Source organism: Culex pipiens, chromosome 3, assembly GCF_016801865.2.
Source record: "Culex pipiens pallens isolate TS chromosome 3, TS_CPP_V2, whole genome shotgun sequence".
Taxonomy (NCBI): Eukaryota; Metazoa; Arthropoda; class Insecta; order Diptera; family Culicidae; genus Culex; species Culex pipiens.
In genome coordinates, this window is record NC_068939.1 from 73,346,045 (window position 1) to 73,370,916 (window position 24,872).

The following is a 24,872-nucleotide window of genomic DNA, read 5'->3' on the forward strand; positions in this document are numbered from 1 at the left end:
CCAACCAGTCCACAACATTGAAGATCTGGCAACCCTGTCTCGAGTTATGACCACTTAAGTGATATTTATGTACTTTTTTGAAGCCGGATCTCACTTAAAGGTATGCAAATGATGTCCGGATCCATCATACGACCCATCGTTGGTTAGGTAATTGAGAGACCTTTCCAACGAGTTTTCATTATTGAAGATCTGGCAACCCTGTCTCGAGTTATGCCAACTTAAGTTATATCTGTGTACTTATTTTTCTGGACCTAAAAAAATAGCTGGAATATGTGTCCAAACCACTCATATTACCCATTGTTGGTAAAAAGTGAGGAAGGCATCAACCACATAGGTGGATTAAGTTAGTTTTTCCATATAATTTTCCATCCAAATTAGGCAGCTGCTCATATACAAATTATGTATGAAAATTCAAAAATCTGTATCTTTTGAAGGAATTTTTTGATCGATTTGGTGTCTTCGGCAAAAGTGAAGGTATGGATAAGAACTACACTGAAAAAAAAATGATACACAGTAATTTTTTTTATTTTCAATTACACTTTTTGTCACTAAAAATCGATTTGTACAAAAACAGTATTTAATTTTTTTTATTTTCTGAAATGTTTTAGGGGTCATCAAATGCGAACTTTTCAGAAATTTGCAGGTTGTGCAAAAAGTCTTTGACCGATGTGAATTTTATCAATACTGATTTTTTCAAAAAATCGAAATATTGGTCGCAAAAAATTTTCAGTTTGTTCAGTTTGTTTTTCGATGTAAATTCGAATTTGCAATCAAAAAGTACTCTAGTGAAATTTTGATAAATTGCACCGTTTTCAAATTATAGCCATTTTTAGGTGACTTTTTTGAAAATAGTCGCAGTTTTTTTTTAGTTAGTGCACATATTTGCCCACTTTTGAAAAAAATATTTTTCAAAAGCTGAGAAAATTCTCTATATTTTGCTTTTTTAAACTTTGTTGACACGACCCTGAGATATTGCCATGCAAAAGTTTAAAAACAGGAAAATTAATGTTTTCGAAGTCTCACCCAAACAACCCACCATTTTCCAATGTCGATATCTCAGCAACAAATGGTCCGATTTTCAATGTTAAAATATGAAGCATTCGTGAAAGTTTCCGATCTTTTTGAAAACAATATTTTCAAAAAATTTAAATCGAGACTAACATTTCAGAAGGGCCACACATTCAATATTATCTTCTTCTATATATATAAAAAATTTCGACGGTTTTGTTCGAACGCGAATCAATTCAACACGGAACGTCGGATCGAGGTGCTCTTTGTTGCGTTGGGTTCGTATAATTCCAACGAAAGTTCTTACGCCAAAAAGTAACAATTTTGGCAACTCTGGAACCGATTCCGGAAATCTGTGGATTGTATGGGAAAAGTTACGTAAAATCAAATTTTGATCACAGGAGGCTGAATAAGCATAAAAACTTCAAAACGTCAACAAACGAAAAAAAGGAAGAACGAAGTTTGTTGGGTAAGGCTTGTTTTATTATAACATTTTTTGTTAATTTTTATGTTAAAAAGTAAAATATGTAAAACAATTTTATCTTTACAATATTTTTTTTAATTAAGGTGAAGCCGTTGATCATTTTCGAAGAAAATTTATCATCACTATAAAATATCCTGTAGAAAATTCAATTTAACGAATTTCAGCACCAAAAGGAATCAGCATGTGCCGGTTGTTGCCTTCTTGAAGCCACTGAAAGAATTTTTGATCTAAATCAATTGTGCTTCAAAATTTATATAATTTTGCGGCACAGTCATTGACGTCCTAGTTGACAATCATTGATTAATGACGATTTCCATAACTTTACAAGGAATGGAGTAATCGTTACCAAAAGGAATCAGCATGTGTAGGGCACTATTCTAAACAACTTGTTGAAGGAATTTTGTCAAAATATTGAAAGCGACGCAAAATTTATATCTTTGAACAAAAAATCATGACAATGATGGAAGTTTTCACGTTAACCGTAACATGTAAAATGGCGGAAATCAGTGTTTTCGACCATTAAGCATAAAATCATTTCTTCAAATTAAGAACTAAGCTAAACTTTTTTGAAATGGTTGTCAATATTTAGCAATTTCCTTTTTTCAAATGGAAATTGAAAATATCTATAAATGATAAATGATTATTCTTAAATACAATGCAGTATGCACCTCATTATCTCGCCAGGTGCTTTGCTCAAAAGGTCAGGCGGGTTCCTCGGGGCCAGAGACTTAACGAATCTTCATCAACACAAAGCCCAATCAAGCTTTGCGCAAAGTTTGAGGCGAAATCCCCAAGGGCAATGGGGAGAACGACCACGTCCAGCCAACGGAAAATTAACGGCCAGAATAAAGATTTACCATGCTCAAGCTTGCAGGAACACGGTTGTTGCAAGAAAAACTTTTAATTGCTTTCCGTGATCACTGACTTGGTACACCAATTACGTAGGTTTTAGGATTCTTTTTCATCAATAGTTGGTTGAAGAAGTTGTAAGTTTCTCGAGCGTTGCACATGCCTGAACGCCACGGAATTACCCTTGAAAGTTACACGCAAGGATCGTGGAAAGTACCCACTTGGAGAGTGAGCATTATAAATTAAGGGCGTTCTTCCGGTTTCCGTATGTTGTTTATGAACGATAGAGAGGCAATACCTCCTTCTCTAGTAAGTACCTACTCGGAAGAGGAGTGTTAGTGGATCGATAGAGGGCGCTTCTAATTCATCGAGTGAATAAATTTTCTCCCTTCCCTCAACCCCTACCGGAAGACGACCTTGCTCTTGCTATCTGGCAAGGATAAGAACTTCAGATTGGAAGACGAGCGCCGCGCACAGATGGTTCATTACCGGGGCTGACGAAGACTAATTGTTTGAGAAATTGCTTGATTGCTAAAACTACATCAAGCCTCACCAATACGGGGCCTGGGGCTTTTCCAAGAAGCGGGAGGAAGATGCGATGTTAGCGATATCCTGCGTTCGCAGAGGTCGTGTTAAAGAGGAAAATTGAGTATTAATCATGGTTATCGCCTCCATAATTGATTATTAATCAGTGGAAAGATGCTGAAATACCTTGTAACGGAGTAAACCTATACCTGACCGATTCTTTCGTGACGGGACAACGTTTGTACGCATATGTTTTCAGTTTTTTGCTGTTAACTTTAAAATCTGTGGGAAAAGGTACCAATATTTATACAAATTTGGAAAGTACATTAAATTTCCAATAAGATTCACTCCAGCAAATATTTAAAAACACAAAGTTTGAGTCAAGTGAGATACAAATGTAGCGTGACGGGACAACATCGTACAATTGGATCATTTTGATTTTTATACACAAAAGTCAAGAACTCTGCTCTCCTAGTAAGTGTTTGAAAAAACCTTTTTCTGCAGTTGTTTCTAAATTGAAAAACGAAGATTTTGCTTCGTAGACCACCCAATTTCGTGAAATTTTGTTGATTTGACAGGTACTTCTTTTCGTGACGGGACAACGCAGATATTTTGCAAAAGAGGGTTTTGCTCGCGTTGTCCCGTCACGAAATGAAGCAATTGTGAAAATCTCTACTGACTAGTCAACTTTAACTAATTTAGGGTCGCTGAGCTCGAATATGACTCCTAGAATACTCCAAAGTATTCAGGGAATGTGCAATCCAAGATGGCGGCCAATATGGCGGTGCTAGAATATTCGATATTTTATAAAGAAATGTTACCGGCAATGAGCAGGTCAAATTCAACAAAGGGTTGCTGAACTCGAATATGAGCCCTAGAATATTCCAAAATACTCAGGGAATGTGAAATCCAAGATGGCGGCCAATATGGCGAAACTAGAAAATTTGATTTTTTTTCAGATGTGTAACATGCAATCAACGGTTCAAATTCAACTAATTTGGGGTCGCTGAACTTGAATATGTGCCATAGAATACTCCAAAGTACTCAGGGAATGTGCAATCCAAGATGGCGGCCAATATGGCGAAGCTAAAAAAAGATATATTTTTTTCAGATATGTAACAGGCAATCACGGATCAAATTTAACTAATTTGGGATCGCTGAACTTTAATATGAGCCATATAATACTACAAAGTTTTAAGATAATGTGCAATCCAACATGGCGGCCAATATGGCGAAGCTAGAAAATTTGATTTTTTTTCAGGATTAACAGGCAATCAACTAGTCAAATTTAACAAATTTGGGGTCGCTGAACTCGAATATAAGCCATATAATACTTTAAAGTACTCAGGGAATGTGCAATCCAAGATGGCGGCCTATATGGCGAAGCTAGAAAATTGAATTGCATTCCCTGAGTACTTATTTATTTATTTGTCAACGTATTTGGCATTATGCCGCACAGACTGTTCCAAGGACTTTAGAGTATTCTAAGGATTATATTCGAGTTCAGCATCCCCAAATTAATTAAATTTGACATGTTGACTGCCTATTACATTTCTGTATAAACATTTTCAATATTCTAGGTTCGCCATCTTGGCCGCCATCTTGGATTGTACATTCCCTGAGTACTTTGGAGTATTATATGGCTCATATTCGAGTTCAGCGACCCCAAATTAGTTAAATTTGACTAGTTGATTGAACCTAAAAATCCTTTTATGGTGGTTTTTCCATTCAGCCGCCATATTAGACGCCATCTTGAATATCTCGCTTCCCTTTGAGACTCAGGAAAATCAACAGGCAAATTTGGATTCAGGAGGGTCGATTTAGTCTAGATCGATCAAAAACTGACCTGTTACACGATTTGCTTTTAGACACGACAAATGAGCATCTTTTTTTGAATTCGTGCCTTGACCAAAAAATTGGCGTGACGGGACAACGCAAACTTGCGTCAGTCGTAACTCTGGTTCCTTTTGACCAATTTTCGATTTCTAATAAGCATTTTAAAGGGTTTTTCGAGTACGAAGAGAATCCAAAATATGATGCAAATCCAATTTCAAGAACGATTGCAAATTAAACAATTGTCATTTTTCGTGACGGGACAACGCTTCTATATACCCCCTTTTTAAATGTCCTGTATAATGTTATACCTACAGAATCTGCTTTTGTCAACAAGAGGGCTTATAAAAGAGTCATTTTACTATAAAATTCCGTTTAGAATGATTAAATATCTGCATTCCATCGATTGATTTGAGCAATTATTTAAAAAAGTTGGGAAAATTAAAAATTTTCAGCGTTTATACATTTTACAACTTCTGCTCACAGATATGTTTAGAATAAGAACTTTGGTGTGGAAATATGTTTTTTGTGTGGTTCAAATAGTTGGAAAACATGGAAAATTATCAGAACCATCCAAAGTACAACTTGAAAAAATGACTGCCTGGTAAACAAGCGCTAAGAATCGGTCACCTGTACCTGAGTAAGTAAAAAAGTTTGGTAGTGAGTGAGTCTCCATGATTAACGGTTTCAGTAATTCTGAAAAACCAAAAATTTCCATCAAATTAGTTCTCTGGATGCTTATCCCACACGTTCAATCTTCTTCATTAATTACACTTCATGAAATTTTCAACAATGGTTTTAACTAACCCATAACTCTTCCACTATTCAACCGTTTTCAACAAAACCGCAAACGCTCCTCGCGGATTCCAAGCCAAAAATCAGAACCCCCGTTTAATGGGGGCCATAAAATAGGTGGACATTGCACCGTTTCAACGTGGCATTGCGTGGTCAAGAGTGATGATGGCAATAATGGGGTAAAAATAGTCATTGCCACCCTCCCCCCTTGACCAATATAACGCTGACTATGAGTTTATGCAAAACACCTGGGGGTTGACCGAGCAATTCTATGGGTAGAATCGACAAATTATTGCCAGCTGAATCACGCAAAGGCATTAAATCAACCAATTACCGTGCGACTCCATTATATTGAGGAATGCTCGAACAAATATTTTTTGTAACTCCATATCACACTGCACATCTTCCTTAAACTTTCCAAGATCCAATCACACTCGTAACAGACTTTACCAATCCGGAGACGAACGGAATAAATCAATTTTCGCACTCTGTTTTGTTCTCGGCACGGTTGCCCATTTCCAATTTTCGTCCCCGAAGCATTTCCATCTGCAAACGGTCAAATTAAGTTTCGAATTGATTCACTTCCGGTTGGCCAGCCATGCGATTGGAATCTAGTCATGGTGTGTTGTTGTTACATCATTGTAGCAGTACAGAGTTTTTAAAACAATTGTCTTTTTTTTTATAAATTGAATACGCATTCTAGAAGTTTTTGTTTATGTTATTTTTATGTTTTCATGTTTATTTTTCATATTTGCACCAAAACACATAGTTTTCGTGTTAAGGGGTTACATACATGTAGAATATCTATTTTTTCATATTTCCGAATATTTATTAAATCCTTTAACAAGATGAATTTTAATCACTCCTGAAAGTTTCATGAAGATATGTCATGATTTAAGTGAGTAGAAGACGATTTAAGTTTAAAGTTCTGCCATGCGCAAAGCGGACTGTCAAACTTTGTGAGCTTTTTTCTCGAAACACCGAGTTTATTTACGGGTGCCACGATATCTCGAGATTGGATGGAAAAAATTGGCTGAAATTTGGGGTGAAGACTCTCAACATATATTCCGTGTGCATGACGAAGCCCGATTTTGAAATTTTGCTTTTTAAAAAAATACAAAAATCAAAAACTGACGATTTTTTATATGAAAAACACAAAAATATTTTTATCTTTTTTTTAAATAAACTTTTTTTAAATCGGCCTTCGTCATGCACACAGGACCGGTTTAATGAGTCTTCACAAAAAATTTGAGCCCATTTGGTCGAAGCAGTGTTGAGATATCGTGGCACCCGTTTTTTGAAACTTCTAACTTAAAATAGCTATATCTAGGCAATGATGCAACGAAATGTCTTCAAATTTATGTTGATAATTGTTAAAAATGTGTATGTTAATGCCCTGAAAACAAATTTAAAAAAGTTTGAGTGTGTGCCAATACCAACCATTGACATTTTTGACGATTTACATGTATGTAACCCCTTAAGTCAGATTTCGAATAACTCAAAAGATTCGATTTTTCGTAAAATGGTGAAGTTTTGGAGCTTGGTCTTTAGAAGAGTTGTTGAAAATGCGTAGAGGAAATTTCTGGCTTGGTTGAAAATTAGGGTGGTTATAACTTTGTAAAATACTTGCAACGAATTTAGTTTTTTACATGTTTTGTGAATTTTATCTGTACAATATTTTTTTAACTACCCGTAACATTTCAAATGGCGGAAATTTGTGTTTTTGTTCTATAAGCAAAAAAAAAATGTTTAAATTAAGAACTAAGCAAAATTTTTCAAAATAGTTGTTAATGTTTAGCAATTAGGGCGGTTCAGGATTCAGTTAAGAGAAAAGTTAAATTCTGAGCACTGAGCACCGACCTACCCAATTGGTCTTCTTTTTTATTTTTAATCCGGCTGACACTTTTTTGATTTCTTTGGTTAGCCCAAAGAGGCCATTTTGCATCATTAGTTTGTCCATATAGTTTTCCAGCGTCCATACAAAATTTTTGCATGAAAATTCAAAAATGATTTTTTGATCGATTTGGTGTCTTCGGCTAAGTTGTAGCACGGGTATGAATCTTCAAGCAATTTCAATATGGCGACTTGTATCAGAAGAAAGTGAGGCATTTTCGCTAGTTCTCACTGTTCTGTGTTCTGCGTGCACGCCCGCAAACATCGACCACGCACATACTAACACAAAGCGCCACCAAGAGGCAAAAGGTGATTACGAATATTTTTGGCAATTTTGTTACAAAATGTTCGGTTTTGCAAAAACAAATAACAAAACCAACTTTTAAGTGTAGTTCGACTGTCAAACTTGTAATTCGTTGCTGATTTGTTCGAAAATTTGTTAAAAATATTTTTTTTTTTTTGCAGCACTGCTTTTGGACGGACATTTTTGTTGACACCTCCTGGTTCCTTGGATTAGCCATGGATAATTTCGCAGTGTAATAAACAGGGCAGCTACCACCACGTGGTGCCACTGTTTCGAATGAGAAAATGATACAGGTTTTTCAGACGAGTTCCAATCCCGTGGTTGTAGGTATGGATAAGGACTACACTGAAAAAAAAATGATACACGGTAATAAAAAAAATTGGTGATTTTTTATTTTTTGTCACTTAGGCCATTGCAAATATTTTTTGAAGTTTATGTCCCTCGACTCTGGCCACAGTCGAGGGGGGGGGGGGACAACAAAATAAAAAATATATAAAAATTTAAATAACAAGCCATGGTATTAACATTTGAATGAAAAAATTGTTTTAAAATGCATTTTACACCTGCCCAGTTGATTTGCAATCATTAGTTTTCAAAATATCAGAGTATCGAAAATATTTTTTTTTTTCGCCGAAAAAAAAACTTTTTGCGGTGCTGTACATTGGAATTACACAAAAATTGAAAAAAAAAATCATCATGCTAAATATGATTTGAAACGCGGAAAAATGCGTTTAAAATTGTTTCCAGTTGATTAGATACCTGATTCCCTTAAAATTTGGAAGTTTTTTGAAAAAAAAATTTTTGTCCCCTGATTTTTTGGAGCGATTTTGAAGGGGGGAGGGGGACCTAAAAATTTATTTGCAAAAAAAAACATTATTTTTATTTTATTTTTTGTTTTATGATATGTTTAAGGGGACATCAAAGGCCAACTTTTCAGAAATTTCAAGAATGGGCAAAAAATCTTTGAACGAGTTATAACTTTTCGATTTAAAATAAATTTGCAATCAAAAAGTACTTCAGCGAAATTTTGATAAAGTGCACCGTTTTCAAGTTACAGACATTTTAGGTAACTTTTTTGAAAATAGTCGAAGTTATTCATTTTTTAAAAGAGCGAGTTGTGGCGCTATAACCACGGCAAATAGTGTCCAGGGCATTCGTGGAAATACAATGTCCCATCCCAGAGGGTCCCGGAGTACCAAACCTTCTTAGCATGGTGCTCCCAACGAATACAACCAAAAATCTCGGAGCGTATGGTGGTGTGTCCCCACGCTTCTTCCTCCCCTGTCGATTCAGAATTGTGTTGTTGTTCGAACACTCAGTGCTCAAACTCAACCCAATTACGAGTCATCTCTGCGATACGGCTTTACGCAGTAGGCCTGGCCGCTTTAACGCTTGTGATGTTTCAATGCATTCCGGTGCAATGGCGCACTACAAATGTTAATGAATGACAAGAAGAGTGCTAGGCGTCATCTAACCTAAGGCACTCTCCAGGATCCCTTCGAAAGATTGGCTGCGCTAGGGTCTGATTAGATTAGATTAGATTAGAAGTTATTCATTTTTTAAAATTAGTGCCCATGTTTGCCCCCCTTTGAAAAAATTGAAAAGCTGAGATAATTCTCTATATTTTGCTTATTTCAACTTTGTTGATACGACCTTTAGTTGCTGAGATATTGCCATGCAAAGGTTTGAAACAAGAAAATTGATGTTTTCTTAGTCTCACCCAAACAACCCATCATTTTCTAATGTCGATATCTCAGCAACTAATGGTCCTATTTTCAATATAAAAATATGAACTTTCGTGAAATTTTCCGATCATTTCGAAAATACTATTTTCAAAAAATTTAAATTAATACTAACATGTGGGTTGTTTGGGTGATAATTAGAAAACATCAATTTTCCTGTTTTTAAACCTTTGCATGGCAATATTTCAGCAACTAAGGGTCGTATCAACTAAGTTTACAAAAGTAAAACATAGAGAATTTTGTCAGCTTTTCAAAAATATTTTCTTCAGAGGTGGGCAAACATGGACACTAATTTTAAAAAATGAATAACTTCGACTATTTGAAAAAAAAAACTTATTTGAAATGACTTTAACTTCAAAACGGTGCACTTTATCAAATTTTTACTGAAGTACGTTTTAATTGCAAATTCGATTTTACATGTAAAAATGAAGTTGAAAAATTTGTGCGATCAATATTTCGATTATTTGAAAAAATGAGCATTGATTTAAAAACTCATAACTTGGTTAAAGATTTTTTGCCCGTTCTGGAAATTTCTGAAAAGTTGGCATTTGATGTCCTCTAAAACAAATAAAAAAAAAAATAAAATAAAAATAGGGTTTTTTTGCAAATCAAGTTTTAGGGACAAAAAAGAAATTAAAAATCTTTTAAAAAAATTTACCGTGCATCATTTTTTCAGTGTAGTCCTTGTCCATACCTACAACTTTGTCCAAGACACCAAATCGACCAAAAAATTGCTTCAAAAGATACAGTTTTTTTTTTTTGTATGGACACATCATTTTTGTATGGACAGCTGCTAAATTTGTATGGAAAATTATATGGACAAACTAGTGATGCAAAATGGCTTCTTTGGGCATAACAAAACCACCAAAAACATTTTAGCCGGATTAAAAAAAGACAAAAAAAAAAGAATGACCGAAATCTCAGCGAATTGCTCCACTTTTAAAGCTCTAAAAAACAAACAATTTCGTTTTTGAAAAAATAATTTTGTGTCAAAAGTAATAGCCATTTTAAGGTTAAAAATGAACAATGTTAAAATGGAACTATGAAAAAAGAACGTAAGCCAGGTTGCATTGCCAGGTTGAGATAATTTTCAAGGGAAAAGTGTAAGTGATCACCCTAACGAAATTCAAAAAATGTCTGCCCTCCGAATTGAGTCAAATTGTCAAAATATCGATTTTAATTCATATTTTGAGTTTCTATGTAAAATAATCATGTTAAAAAAATTGAAACTCAAAAAATAAAAGACATACAATTTTGGTCTGTCACACAAAATAACATGCAATGAAATTCCTAATAACTTTCTAGATGAGAAAAAAATCCCAAAACATTCCTAGAAAGTTACATTTTATGAAACACCTTAATCGTGAACCAACCTAACATTCACCTGAAATAGAGCGTCCAATTTCCCGGGGTTACAAAATTCCCGGGAAACGGGAAATTTTCAACAAATTTCCCGAGAAACTATATTCACCTTTTGATTTATTTTCTGAATCTGCAAATACAAGATCGTTTCTTGAGCTTTTTCTGACTCAAAATTGTAGTTTAAAATGTTAACAAATCTTTATTCGCACTGAGTAATTTTCAAAAAGTTTCACAAGCTTGTTGCATGATTTTTGTGAAGCTAATAGCTTATGTATAATTTCCCAGTATCGGAATATTTGCAATATGAAAAACAACGAATTAAAAACAACAAATTAAACTTTTTTTTCCTTTTTAAGGTTAACTGTAAATATTAATTAAAGAAATATTAACAGTTATCAGGAAAGCCCGAATGTTAACAATTGTTTTTCTAAATTATAATTGAATATTGAGGTTGACATGAAACACAAAATGACTTATTGACATCATGTTCTATACAATTTAGAATTGTATAATTTTGCTTCGATATTTATAAGTATAAAATTTCCCGGGAGTCTTGACCGAATTTCCCGGGAATCGAGAGGTCCGAAAATCGGGAAATTTTTCCCGGGAATTCCCGCTCGTCACCCTCTAGTCCCAAATGAATGAAAATATTATTGGTATTTTTGTTGAGAAGGATTTTTGTAAATCAAAGCAATTTTATGCTCCACAACCATAAAATTGCTTTGAAATTTGTCTCAGTAACCATAAAGCTAAAATAAAAAAAAAAAAAAAAAAAAAACAAACTAAAAATTTAACTTGTGAATAAATAAATAAACATTGAATTTAACTTTGAAATCTACTTTCTAGCGCTTTTTAACTTGAAACACTATTTCATGAAATCACAACTCAAAGTTTGCAAACATTTGGAGCGAGTTTTTGAAATATAGTTGCATTCTTTGGGTAAATTTCATATGACACGAAGTTATTTTTTAATGGTTTTTCATGGTTTTATGATATGATTTTAGTTAAATGGTATTCAGCCTAATAAATTAACTAGATTAAAATAATTTTTATTATTTAAAAGTGATTGAAATTCAACGATATTTTTTCATATATAACCGTCTGACGCCCTTGGTAGCTCACGTGCTTCATAAATTTATATCTTCAATCTGTAATTTCTCGAATACTCAGAAACAAATTCTTCTCACAAACCTTTTTTTTTAAATTTAATTATATCAGTTCAATTTCCATCCAACATGTTCAAGGTAAAAAAAGTCAAACAAATCTCAATGTTGATCTAGGCCGGAATATGTAAATATCTTATTTTCAAATGATATTACAAAAAAACCATTAAAAAGGTTCTCAAAAATAAAATAGTTTATATTCATTCCAAAACAGCGTAAGATTTGTGGTCCAACATATAAGCAAACAATATTCCTAGTGGTGAATGCTTCAGAAATAAATATTATCTGAATTAAACCTTGACATGAAATTCACAGACAAGCTGATTAAAGTAGATGGAAATAAATAAAATCAAATCAGGTTCTCCAATTATTATTTTTTGTATAATTTCAAAACATTGGTGCCAAAAAGGTAGGAAAATGTATACTTCTGCTTGTATTTCGGGAATTCCCGGGAAATTTACAAATTTCCCGGGAAACGGGAAATATTTTTTTCCGGGAAATCCCGGGAATTCCCTGGAATTTTTTTCCCGGGACGGGAAATTGGACGCTCTAACCTGAAAGAAAAAAACATCATCCTTCAACATCCCGACACGTCCATGTTTTGTATTTCTGATGGAGGAGCAAGGTGGAAAAATTCATCATCGTTTGTGTGACGTGCGGCACGTGGGAGTTTTCCCCGGAGGATTGTCCAAAATTTTGAAATGCCCCCGAACGGTGGAGCAACAGCTTGGAAGGTGGATGTTTTGTTTCAGTAAGGTGTGTAAACCCCTCCTATTTGACCGCGCTGATCCTGTCGACCTCTGTCGAAACGAAACATATTTGGATAGGGTCAAGTCGACCTTTTGAAGTTCAAAGGTTTTAGTGGATGTTAAGGGTCCTTCTAGAAAAAGGTCTTACTTTTATACTTTGAGTGCAATCGTTTTGGCACGAATTCTAAATATACATTTAAAGCTAAAAATGGGTACCCTTTCTGTTTTATAAATGTGTAAGTTTAACTCCCGAAGGCACCGACTAGTGTGCTAGGCTACACCTAAACAGCCCTCGTAAATTATTCATTTTGACCAACGCTGCTGTGGCGGTTTTCCTGCCCTCACCCACCGAAGAAAAACAAAGCTCTAACGACCTGTTAAGCTTGCCATCGTCCCTGGCGAACCACAAGCAACAGTGGAAAAGTGAGTGTGTGTGAAAAAAAGCTCGCGGGGCCTCGTCGCGTGAGAAAAGTGCCATTTGAATAAATTTTCTTTCCTGAATGGCTTTTCCGAGGGAGTTTTTTTTTTCGCCTCTCATATATGGGGTGGTGGTCTTGACCTTGATGGCCAGAAGGGATTGGAAAATCGTGGCGGTGACGTCTTTCCTTGGGAGAGTTCCGGCCCATACGTCACTTCACTGGGCGGTCGTCGGTCAATGACGAGTGATTTTGCTTTGCCTTCCAAAAAAAAGTATGTTAGAAATCAGGTTGGTTTTGATGGATTAATCAAATTAATGCTTTGGAAGGGTTGAGGACCCGATAAATTGGGCTCGTCATGCTGATGGAAGGGTGGAAGAAAGTTGTCGGTCATCCTTGAGAAAATGATTAAGTCAATGATTTAAGGAATCTTTTATGATTGTTAATATGCAATTTAGAGGTGGGCAAAACCGCTCTTTTTTAGGAGCCGCTCATTTTCGTTCGCTCATTAAAAAGAGCCGCTCTTTTGAACGGCTCTTTAGCTCTTTTTCAAAATTTGTATGAAAAGGTTTTTTAAAGAATCGTGTGATTTTATAAGTTTTTTCACATTGGACTTTTATAAATTATTTGATAAAAAAAATTAAAACTGAAAACGAGAAGATGCCCTTAAACGATAGGTCTTGGTGGTATCTATGTTAAAATGTTTACTCGAACCTAAACATTTATTTTAAAATTGCGTTTATTTCTGCAATAATAGAACTAATGCTGATACTATTTTTGGAGAAAATATCCTGTGACCTTTTTTCTACATTCTGATTTAATCGATAATGTTTATTAACGCTAAAGTTCAATCGGACAAAAGGATTTATTTTTTTCCAAATGTCTAAACTATTCAGTAGATTTTTGGTAATATTTAACAGCTTATGCAATTTGAAATACTCAAATTTGTATTCGGGTAATACTTTAATATACAATCAGTTGAACAATGATTTTTTTTCAGTTCGTTTAGAAAATTATTTACTTTTGGGATTATTTTTTATAAGCATTGAAATATTTGAAATTGCATTTTCAATTCTCAAAAAAAAATTAAAAACAAAAATCATACCATCTTGAAACGGTTCTTTAAAAAGACCGGAGTTTAAAAAAGAACCACGATTCTTTTTTTGTGAGCCACGGCTCGTTCGCTCATTTCAGTGAACCGGCTCTTGGAGCGGTTCGCTCTTTTTTTACCCACCTCTAATGCAATTATATTCTACACCCACAGGAAAAATATACATTAAAATCTGCAACAGTGGATTAGCTGCAGAAAATGTTACATTTTATAACAGTTTTGCAGCAAGCTCATGTATCACTTTTGTCCAAGTGTAAACGTTTCAGAGATCTGCAGTGAAGTGAAGAATGTTCTTGTGCTCTATCCGTCTCACTTCATCAAGCGCTCCACGGCGCAGTGGGAACGTAACGTATACCAACCAAGAAGTTGCTGGTTCGATCCTCGTGTGAACATGTTTTTTTTTCTCAATACCAGCAAACTGCAGTCGGTAATGTAGATAATTGTCGGTAACGGACAAAAGTGCCATACCACTACACAGCAAAAAAAGTAGTAATCCAGCTGCGTGTAAAAGTGCTGGGTGTAAAATAAATATTGGGTAATTCTCTACCAACTCACACGAAATCGGGAAAAGTTGCCCCGACCCCTCTTCGATTTGCGTGAAACTTTGTCCTTAGGGGTAACTTTGGCCTTGATCACGAATCCGAGGTCCGTTTTTTGATATCTCGTAACGGAGAGGCGGTACGACCCCTTCCATTTTTGAACATGCGAAAAAAGAGGTATTTTTCAATAACTTGCAGCCTGAAACGGTAATGAATAGAAATTTGGTGTAAAAGGGACTTTTATGTAAAATTAGACGCCCGATTTGATAGCGTACTCAGAATTCCGAAAAAACGTACTTTTCATCGAAAAAAAAACACTAAAAAAGTTTTAAAAATTCTCCCATCTTCCGTTACTTGACTGTAATTTTTTTTGGAACATGTCATTTTATGGGAAATATAATGTACTTTTCAAATCTGCATTGACCCAGAAGGGAAAAAAATATTCCAAACTTGGGCAAACATAGGCACTAATTTTAAAAAATGAATAGCTGTGACTATTATCTCAAAAGTTACCTAAAATGGCTATAACTTAAAAACGGTGCACTTTATCAAAATTTCAAAATTTAGTGATTCCAAATTAGATTTTACATCGAAAAATTAAGTTGAAAATTTTTTGCCACCAATATTTCGATTGTTTTTTTTTTTAAATCAGTATTGATTCAAAAAATCATAACTCGGTCTAAGATTTTTTGCCCATTCTGGAAATTTCTGAAAAATTGATGTCAAAAAATAAAAAAAAACATGCCAAAAAATAAAAAAATAAATAAAAACAGTGTTTTTCGCAAATCAATTTGTAGTGCCAAAAAGTGAAATAAAAAATCACCAAAAATTTACCTTGTACCCTTTTTTTCAGTGTAGTCTTTATCCATACCTACAACATTGCCGAAGACACCAAATCGATCTAAAAATTTATCATTTGTGTATGGACAGCTGCCAAATTTGTATGGAAAATTAAATGGACAAACTAATGATACAAAATGGCCTCTTGGGGCATAAGAAATGCACCACAAAATTTCAGCCGAATTAAAAAATATGAAAATTAAAATTAAAAAAATACCGATTTCTTAGAAAGTTGCTCAATAGTTTTGTGACTAATTAATTCAGGATTTCAACCTAGCGAATTAGTGTCTTCTAGATATTTGTAGAGGTCATTAATACTAACTTTCTATCCAAATAAAGTCAAAATTGGTTGGTTTGTTATTGCCAAAAACGATGAAATAGATACAATTTTGAACTTTAAATATCTCGAAAAGGGGCAGGGGTTTGGCCTCGATCTTGGAAACATTTGAATGTACACAATTGAATTTTGGGCGAGTTGGAGGAAATAGTCCAATAACGTAATCGTTTGGTCATTACTTTCATCGTTTTTGCCTTCCTCACCTCAATGAGGAAAGGCTATAAAATCACACGAAAAATTAACTTCTTTATTAGACCTCGTAGACCCACCTTCACGTATACCTATCGACCTAGAATCAAATTCTGTACAAATGTCTTTGCGTGTGTCTGGATGTGAGTCCGTGCACCGAAAAATATGCACACGATTATCTCCGGATTGGCAGAACCGATTTTGACCGTTTTGATCTCATTCGATCCATCTTGAGGTCCCACAAAACCCTAGTTAATATTATGAAGTTTAGTAAAGTACTTCAAAAGTTATGCTAAAAAATCGATTTCGAATAAAGTCCGGAAGATTGTAAAAAGGGTGGTTTTTGTCATGCTATACATTTTTAAAAAGGTATTTAAAAGACCATTCCAACGAGCCCAAAACATTGAAAATCTGACAATCCTATCAAAAGTAATAAGCACTTAAGTGTTATTTATGCACTTTTTGGAGGCGGGATCTCAAATATTTTGATGAAAACGTTGTCCGGATCCACCACGCGACCTGTCTTTGTATAGGTTATCAAAAGGCCTTTCCAATGACGTTGAAGATCTGATGACCCTATCAAAAGTTATAGCCACTTAAGTGTTATTTATACACTTTCTAGGCCGGATCTCAGATATTTTGATAAAAATAAGTCTAATTTATACTCTTTTTTGAGGCTCTTTAGTTATTAACTTTTTGAATGTAAGGAAGGCACAATCCACCTTAAATTGGATTAAGCTACGTTTTTTATTCAATATTTTCTTTTAAATCATGTATGAAATTAAAAAAAAAATCATCTGCACAAATCACAGTTCCGCAAACGGACACGGACCATGTTACAAATCTAATAAAGCTCACTTTTTGCTTTGTCTCTAACAACATTCCCCGTGCTTCAAGCAACTAACTTGTTCGCAGAACATTACAGGACAATACTTTAGAAAAGCCCAACATGCAAACTCACTCTCTTTCTGCCCAACAGAGCCTTTTGCTGCAGCAAAAAAAAACGCTAAATATGAAACATTCTCGCAATTCTTCGCTGCTGCTGCGTGTCACTGTCATGAATAATTTGCGTCGTTTAGTACGTCCAAGGGCTCATTAAAATTTTATTCCTACGCTGGCACCACTGCTTTCGCTCGATTTTAAATTCAATGTAGGGGAAATATACCATTTCTCAGCCTATTTCTATTATCGGCCTATCAGCACTTTGATCATGAATTACAGCTTTCCTAAAGTGTTTTTGACTGTTCCAAAGTAATAAATAGCTCAAACAAAAGTGAGCAAGCAACTCTGCATTGTTGATACATCTGAAAATGTTGATTTAATAGCGCAAAACGGCAAAAAAGATGAGAATTGGCCGAACGGCTGATTAAAATGGCTGATTAAAATGGGTACATTTCCCCTAGTTTTTTTTTTATTTTACGAATACTTCTGAAGTTTTTCGAGCGAGCTTCATCTACTCTTAATGATGGTGGTGATTTCAAGAAAGCTGGGGGTCGTGCATAAACCACGTGGTCTCCTTAGGGGGGGGGAGGGGGTCTGAAATCCGACCGAAAAAAACCACGAAAAGCCATGGGGGGGAGGGGGGGGGGTCGACGGCTGACCACGTGGCCTTTAAAAAAAATCTTTTCTTAAAAAAAAACAAAAAAATACGCGCTTTGAATTTACTTTTATGCATACATTTTTTGTTACACTTCAAAACCATACAATTATTGTGTTTAAAATTATTACTTATATTTCAATGTCTTAATATTTTCCAATTCAATATTGAATTACACACAATTTCATTTTTTTTGTTGATGGTATCAAGTAGCTAAAAATGTGATTGCAAATTTGCATTGAAAGTAGATGTAGTCTTCGATAGTTCTATTTTGGAACAACTTAAAAAATAAATATTGCTGACAATTTTATAAGATTTTCGTAACAAGGCAAAAAACTTAATATGTATTATAAATGAAGTGTCTAAAAATGATTCTCTGCGAATTTTTTTTTAAATCTCAGATCTTAGCTAATTACTGTAGTTGGTCCTATAAGTGATTGAAGAATCTTAATCGAAAGATTTCCTTTTGGCACTTAAAACAAATTCAAGATATCTTGTATCTCCTCTCTCATGCAATATTTTTTTAAGTACAAAGAAACTAAAAACCCCAATTTCAGGATTATGGCGCAAAATTTCAGTTTCACTACCTCATTTGCAAGTGAAACGTCTAACATTAAAAAATAACCAGTAACGAAAAAACGAACGATACATACTTTAAGATTCACCAAAAAATTTGATGAATATTTTGGTCTAAAATATATTCCTTATTTCATGGGTTACACAATTTGGATTGTTATATTACATAACATTTCATAAAATACACGTCGTCAAAGTTGTAGGTTTTTTTTTTAGTTTTTTTTTATGTTAATAGGGACCATCTCTTGAGCCAAAGAGAAACATGGGCAAACATTTTAGATTTTTAGAGAAAAAAAACGAGCTTCAAGCAAACATTGTTTTTGTTTCTCAATTAATTTAAAGATTAAAAAAATGGAGGGCAAAGGTGCCCTTTCTTGAAAATATTAGTTTTTCTTTAAGCTGAGAAAATATACTATACCCTCAACTTCATATTTGAGATAAAACCACTCAAATATATAAACACATTAAAATAATTTAAGTTTTAAAGAGTCACTTAATTTTTAAATGCCGATATCAATTTGTGAAATAAATTTCAATACAATGCCGTTAAAGATCAACATAAATAAAACTCCTTAAAAAAGATGGAACGGTATTTTCAACTCGCTGGTTCTCGGGCATAACTCAACCAACCGGGACATTTTTTTTTGAGTGAACTATGTATGATGTCTAGATGATCCTTAAACTTTGCAGAACTCGATATGATCAAATCTGTAATTTATGCGATCAAAAACGTCGTTCCAACTTTTGTTTGCTCTAGTGAAAAAAATCGCCCGAAAATCCGCGGAGACAAGCCCGAAAACCTGTGAGTTGAAGTTACCGTTCCAACGTTTTAGGGAGGCTTTGGCATCCGTGTATATTGGACATGCGTTGGGCGTTCCAGTATTAATAATTTCAAAGATATTGAAAAGATTGAAAAATTAACTTATTCAATATTTTTTTTTGTATTTATTTTGAAGTAATATCTCAGCAACCAAAAGTTGGATCAAAAATCTTAAATCGTAGATAATTGCTTATTTAAACAACTGAAGAAAAAAATGTAAAATAAATTCCAAATTTTAGCTCAATCTTTTTTAAATTTATCAAAACACGTAGTCGATAGCAAAATCAATTTAAAGTAAGAGTAAAACTTAAACAATTTGGATGTCCATGACTAAAAGAATGATTTTTAGCGCGTTGTCTACAACTTTTCCAAAGACACGAAATCGATTTTCGAGCAATTCGCAATTCGCAATTTTCAGTGTAAGAACGGGCCTTGACCGATCTTATGCACTAGGTTCCCGACGAACACGCACTGCCCTTACACCTACATCTCACCCTTGCTCTGAGTCAGTACGAGCAGCACGCTAGAACACGCTTTGAGTGTTCGTGCCAGGCATGCACACCTTCTTTTCCGGTTACGCATTTTAACTCGGCCGGGGGTGGTACATTACGTAGGGTTTGATGTAAGTATAAGCGCCTAACCATTTAAAGTGTGCCTAACAACTTTCATTAAAGCAAAAACTGTTATATTTTTAGTTTGAATTCAAAAACTAATTGTTATTTACTGTGTATTGTTTTCTCCTGAAATCTTCCCTATTGTTGAGTCGTGTTAATATGTTGCTTTTTCTTCTGTCGCGGTGTTTTGTTACAATATTTTGGTCCTAAGCATTTTAAAAAAGTTTTTCAAAAGTATAATAGTAATATTTGTGTTAATCCTTTAATCATTCCATAAATTGAGTAAGGGCTCGAACCTCACTTGCTTAAGAAAAAGGTGAAGTTTCAAAACAATGGAAAGTGAAGGAAATATACTATGTAACGAATCAATAATAAAAGAAAGATAATAATTTATGAAGTAGATAAAGAAATTAACAATAGTTAATAAATAGAGGTAACAAACAAGCTTAGATTTATTGAGGGCAACTTACAGGGAAGATGAGAAATTATTCAAATAGATAAATAAAGAAAGGCACAAAATTGACATCGCTGCCAAATTAAGGGAAAGAAGATAGTTTGTTACAGCATCAATTGGTAAAATAGAGTGAAAAAGCGTTGAGAAATAAGAGAATCAAATAAGTAAAATCGAAATCAAATGGAGCATAGTAAACAGAAGCCGCGTTAGCAAATCAGTGAAACAAAATAAACAGAAGATAGGTGGTAGCTGAGAATGAAGAGAACAGAAACCCCGTTGTGCGATGTTTCAGGTACATCCACAGCAGTTGACTCAACATACTGCGAATCACAACAATACCGTCTACAATCACAAATTACTTCCCTTTCCCACATTGACGCGCCCCTTTCTTTTAGCCGCCTCTACTCTGACCCTCGCTGGTCAAAGGTTTACGAGTCGTTTCCACAGGCCACCAGCTAGGTTACACCTTGTCATCATGATGACTAAACCAAGCCAACGTGGAGGTAAGAAAATAGGACACTTGCAAGGAACCAGAGCCATGCTGTTTTGTCCAAACAGCACTACGGATGTAGTTGGGCTCCTCCCGGGATGTTCCTCGCCTGGGTGTTGTCAACCGACGAGTATCATCAGTATCATGCACCCTTGGCCTGCAAATCGATTTTCGAGCAATTCTATACAAAATCGGTCTTTATTCTTAAATTTTAATTTTTGATTTTTTTAATCCGTCTGAAACCTTTTTTGGTGCCCAAGCCATTTTGCATCATTAGTTTGTCCATATAGTTTTTCATACAAATTTGGCAGCAATGAAAATTAAAAAATCTGTATCTTTTGAAGAAATTTTTGGTCGATTTGGTGTCTTCGGCAAAGTTGTAGGTATGGATAAGGACTACACTGAAAAAAATTATAAATGGTAATTTACTTTGCTGATTTTTAATTTCACTTTTTGTCACTAAAACATGATTTGCAAAAAAAAACACTATTTTTATTTTTTTTTATTTTGCCATGTTTTCAGAAATTTCCAGAACGGGCAAAAAAACGTTGTTTGAGTTATGAATTTTTGAATCAATACTGATTAAAAAAAAATCGGAATATTGACCGCAACATAATTTCAATTTTATTTTTCGATGTAAAATCGAATTTGCAATCTAAAAGTACATTAGTGAAATTTTCATAAAATGCACCGTTTTCAAGTTATAGCTATTTTTAGGTAACTTTTTTTAAAAATAGTTACAGTTATTAATTTAAAAAATTTAGTGCCCATGTTTGCCCAATTTTGAAAAAACATATTTTTGAAATGCTGAGAAATTTTTTTGTTGCTTTGTTGCTGAGATATTGCCATGCAAAGATTTTAAAACAGAAAAATGGATGTTTACTACCCAAACAACCCATAATTTTCTTATGTCGATATCTCAGCAACTAATGGTGCGATTTTCAATGTTTAAAAATAAAACTTTCATGAAATTTTTCGATCTTTTCGAAATCAATATTTTCAAAAAAAAATAAGACTAACATTTCAAAAGGTCGTAATATTGAATGATTGTCCCTGTCTCTGATTCTTGTATGGAGAAAAAAATTAAACAGCTCGACTTTTTTGGACACACTGAATCATTGGAATCAATTAATGCTTAGGTTGCTGTAGTTTGGATTTTTATGAATGTTTGGAATAAAATAAATATTAACTAGGAGCTTTCATAACTAGATATTTTCCTTAAAATAAAATGAAAATATTTTTTCCTGAAACAAAACTTTTCTATTTAATTAATTTCGATTTTAAGAAAATATTTAAAAGCGCATTTAAATTAAATCATGAATGCTGTTTATATCAAAATATCTTTAATTCTTAAAGCATATTTATTCTGGATACAATTAATTGCACTGCAATTTCATAATTTTGAATACATATGTTTTACTAAGTTGCTTGTTTTGTTGAGAGTATTTTTTACTTTCTGTACCATTTCAATACATTGTTATACTGTTATTATTTACCTTAAACTTTGTGATATCATACTTTTTTCACACTTTTAAGTGAATTTCTGTTTTTTTTATATATATGATTAAATTGGTTTTAATGGTGTTACAGAACCTACACAAATTAAAATGTTTTCTATTTGACCAAATGTCACCCCCTCTAAAGGATGAGTTTGAGTTAATTTTAAAACGATTGGCATTTATGAACGGTGTGATTATACTAGCCATATTCTGGGAAAATGTTGGTAAATTCAGGAGCATTCCCCAACATTATTTATTTCGATATAATTTGAAATGTTTTTATTGTGTTAAAATAACAACAGTAATATCGTTTTTTGACCAAAAGTCACCACCACTGACGGTACATCATTTGTGGATAAACATTTTTGAAATCTATACTTATTTTGTTTTTTTTTAAGATTTTTCACCTGGGAGGAAAAAGCCACGTGGCCATATAGGGGGGGGGGGGGGGGTTGGCGTGAAACCACGAAAAACCATGAGGGGGGAGGGGGGGTCAAAAATTCTCCAAAAAAAGGCCACGTGGTTTATGCACGACCCCCTGGCGCCGAAGAGATTTTCAAAATTTTAATACATTATTTACAACTAGCTGTGCAGCGGTTTGTTGATTTGCCTGTTGCTTGTGTTGTAAATATCACAGGACTAGTTATTTCCATCTTTTAGCTTTCAATTTGCATCTTTTCTTTGTATCTAAAATTCACCGGAAATCCTGCCCCATTGTGGCGCATTCCATCGGAAGTACTTTTCTGTTCCGTTTTCTTGAAACTACTTTCGATATCAGTTCGATGAAATCAATCTTGTTATACACGCTTTTTTCCCTTCTCTCTTCACTGAAATGTATTCAAGCATATTTTCCTCGAATTATCACCCACGCGTGCAAAAGCGACACGTAAGTTCATTACACGACGAGCTTTTGAAATTCGAACGTTTTCTGAGTGTGTGTGAATTTTTCGTTACTTGAATTTAACGACTTGAATTTGACGGAAAATCCCGGGCAGTTAATTCGACCCCCTTGAAGTGACACCCCAGCCAGTTCTAATCCAAGCGACGACCCTCGTTCAAAAGCTCATTAAATTTCGTTGACTCTCCACGGTAAAGTGTACGATTTCCCAGACATCCTTCTTGCATCCTTTCATCGAGGATGTACTAAATCCACCCTCGATTTTCCCAAGTAGCAAAGTTGAGACCCACAAGAAATGATTAACATAATTTGCTGTTTTTTTTTTCAAACCATAAAGCAATATGACGCAAGCGACACCACAAACTTTTTCTTACACTTACGTCACTTTGCAGACAAAAAGTGACAACTGTAACGAACGTATCCTTTTTTCGTGGTAGAAAAACAAACACCTCTCTTGAATTCCATCAGAGTTCGGTCCGAAACGAGCTGGGAATCATAATCGTCTCACGTCTCGAATGATATTTTTATTCTTCTCCAGAATTATTTTTTGCGCTTTCTTTCCGATGAATCCGGGGAGGAAAATGCGGAACGCAGGCCAAGGATTTTTTTTTCGTTTGTTCGTTCGTTTTGTTGACTGGCAATTCTGACAGGATCTGGCGGCAGCAGCTGTTGGGTCCAGAAATAGTGCCTTTATTTATATTATTTGTTTTTGGCAGACTCAAGGTCATTATCATCGATGCGTAATCGAGAGTGGGTTTTGCTGGATTGTTCAAGATGGGTTCTCTCAAACGAAAATGAAATTGAATTATTCAAGATATTCAGCCGATTTTTAGTTGTCAAGTAAAAGGAATTATATCTGGGTTTTTTTTAGCGTACCAAACAGGATCAAAAGTTACTTTTCACAGCTTAGATTTACAATCGATTTTACAACCTTTTGAAAAATGTTCGTTTGTTTGCAATAACTGTTTACAACATTTAAATTGGCCAATATTATCAAAAATTACGTCAATTGAAACTTTAATTTATATTTCTTGTTAAAATTTATTTAGCCTACAGATAGTATCGCTAAAGTCGCATTTTTTTTTTGCTAACTCAGCAAAAAGAAAAAAATGTATCTAGATGAATAATTTCAAATGTAAAACTATAAAGTAATTCCGTCTTTTCTGATCGATTTGATGTCTTCAGTAATATTGTAGATTATGATAAGGACGTTCAGAAAAAATAGTTGTACGGAAAATCCCGCTTCTCCGCTTTTTTTTTAACAAAAACATGAATTTTAAAAATTTAAAACTTGAATTTGTCGAGGTTTTATACGTTTAAAAAAACCAAAAAAAAACATATTTTGTGTCAGAGTTTTAAGGTGGTGCAAAATCTGGTATTACAGCCAAACATATTTTTTTTATAAAATACTACAATCAGTGTTGGAATTCGAGCGAGAAGAAGGAAAGCATGTCTCGCTCGCGAGAGAGAGAGAGACCTTGTAGTACTTTTCTCTTCTCGCTCGCGCTCGCATTTTGTTCGCGTTTTCGCTCTCACCGCGAGCGCTCGCGAGCGTTTTGTGCTAGCCGTTCGTCCCAAGCTAGCAATTTCTTTATCAGGCTTCAATCGCTTTGTTGTTTTTTGTTCGTTTCTAACACGTTAAACTTCTCGCGAACGGGCAATTCTGGCTCGCGAGAAATTCCGTTCGCGAGCGGAGCACTATGGGCCATCTCCATACAAACAGGCGGCCAAATTATTTTTTTGCTTTTTAAATGTTTTTTCATACAAATTTGGGTAATTGTATGG

The 24,872-nt window shown here is 34.4% G+C and overlaps 1 protein-coding gene and 1 long non-coding RNA gene across 2 annotated transcripts in view; both read right to left on the reverse strand.

Moving 5' to 3' along the window:
* The window catches only part of LOC120416585 (cAMP-dependent protein kinase type I regulatory subunit), a 132,777-nt gene that overhangs the window by 65,693 nt on the left and 42,212 nt on the right, over positions 1 to 24,872 (reverse strand). The gene's annotated exons all lie outside the window — the stretch shown is intronic.
* Positions 1,181 to 10,301, reverse strand: LOC128093420 (uncharacterized). Its single transcript, XR_008212446.1, has 2 exons — positions 5,330 to 10,301; positions 1,181 to 3,075 (listed from the first exon to the last, which is right to left on the reverse strand). It is a non-coding gene; the product is annotated as an uncharacterized LOC128093420 (long non-coding RNA).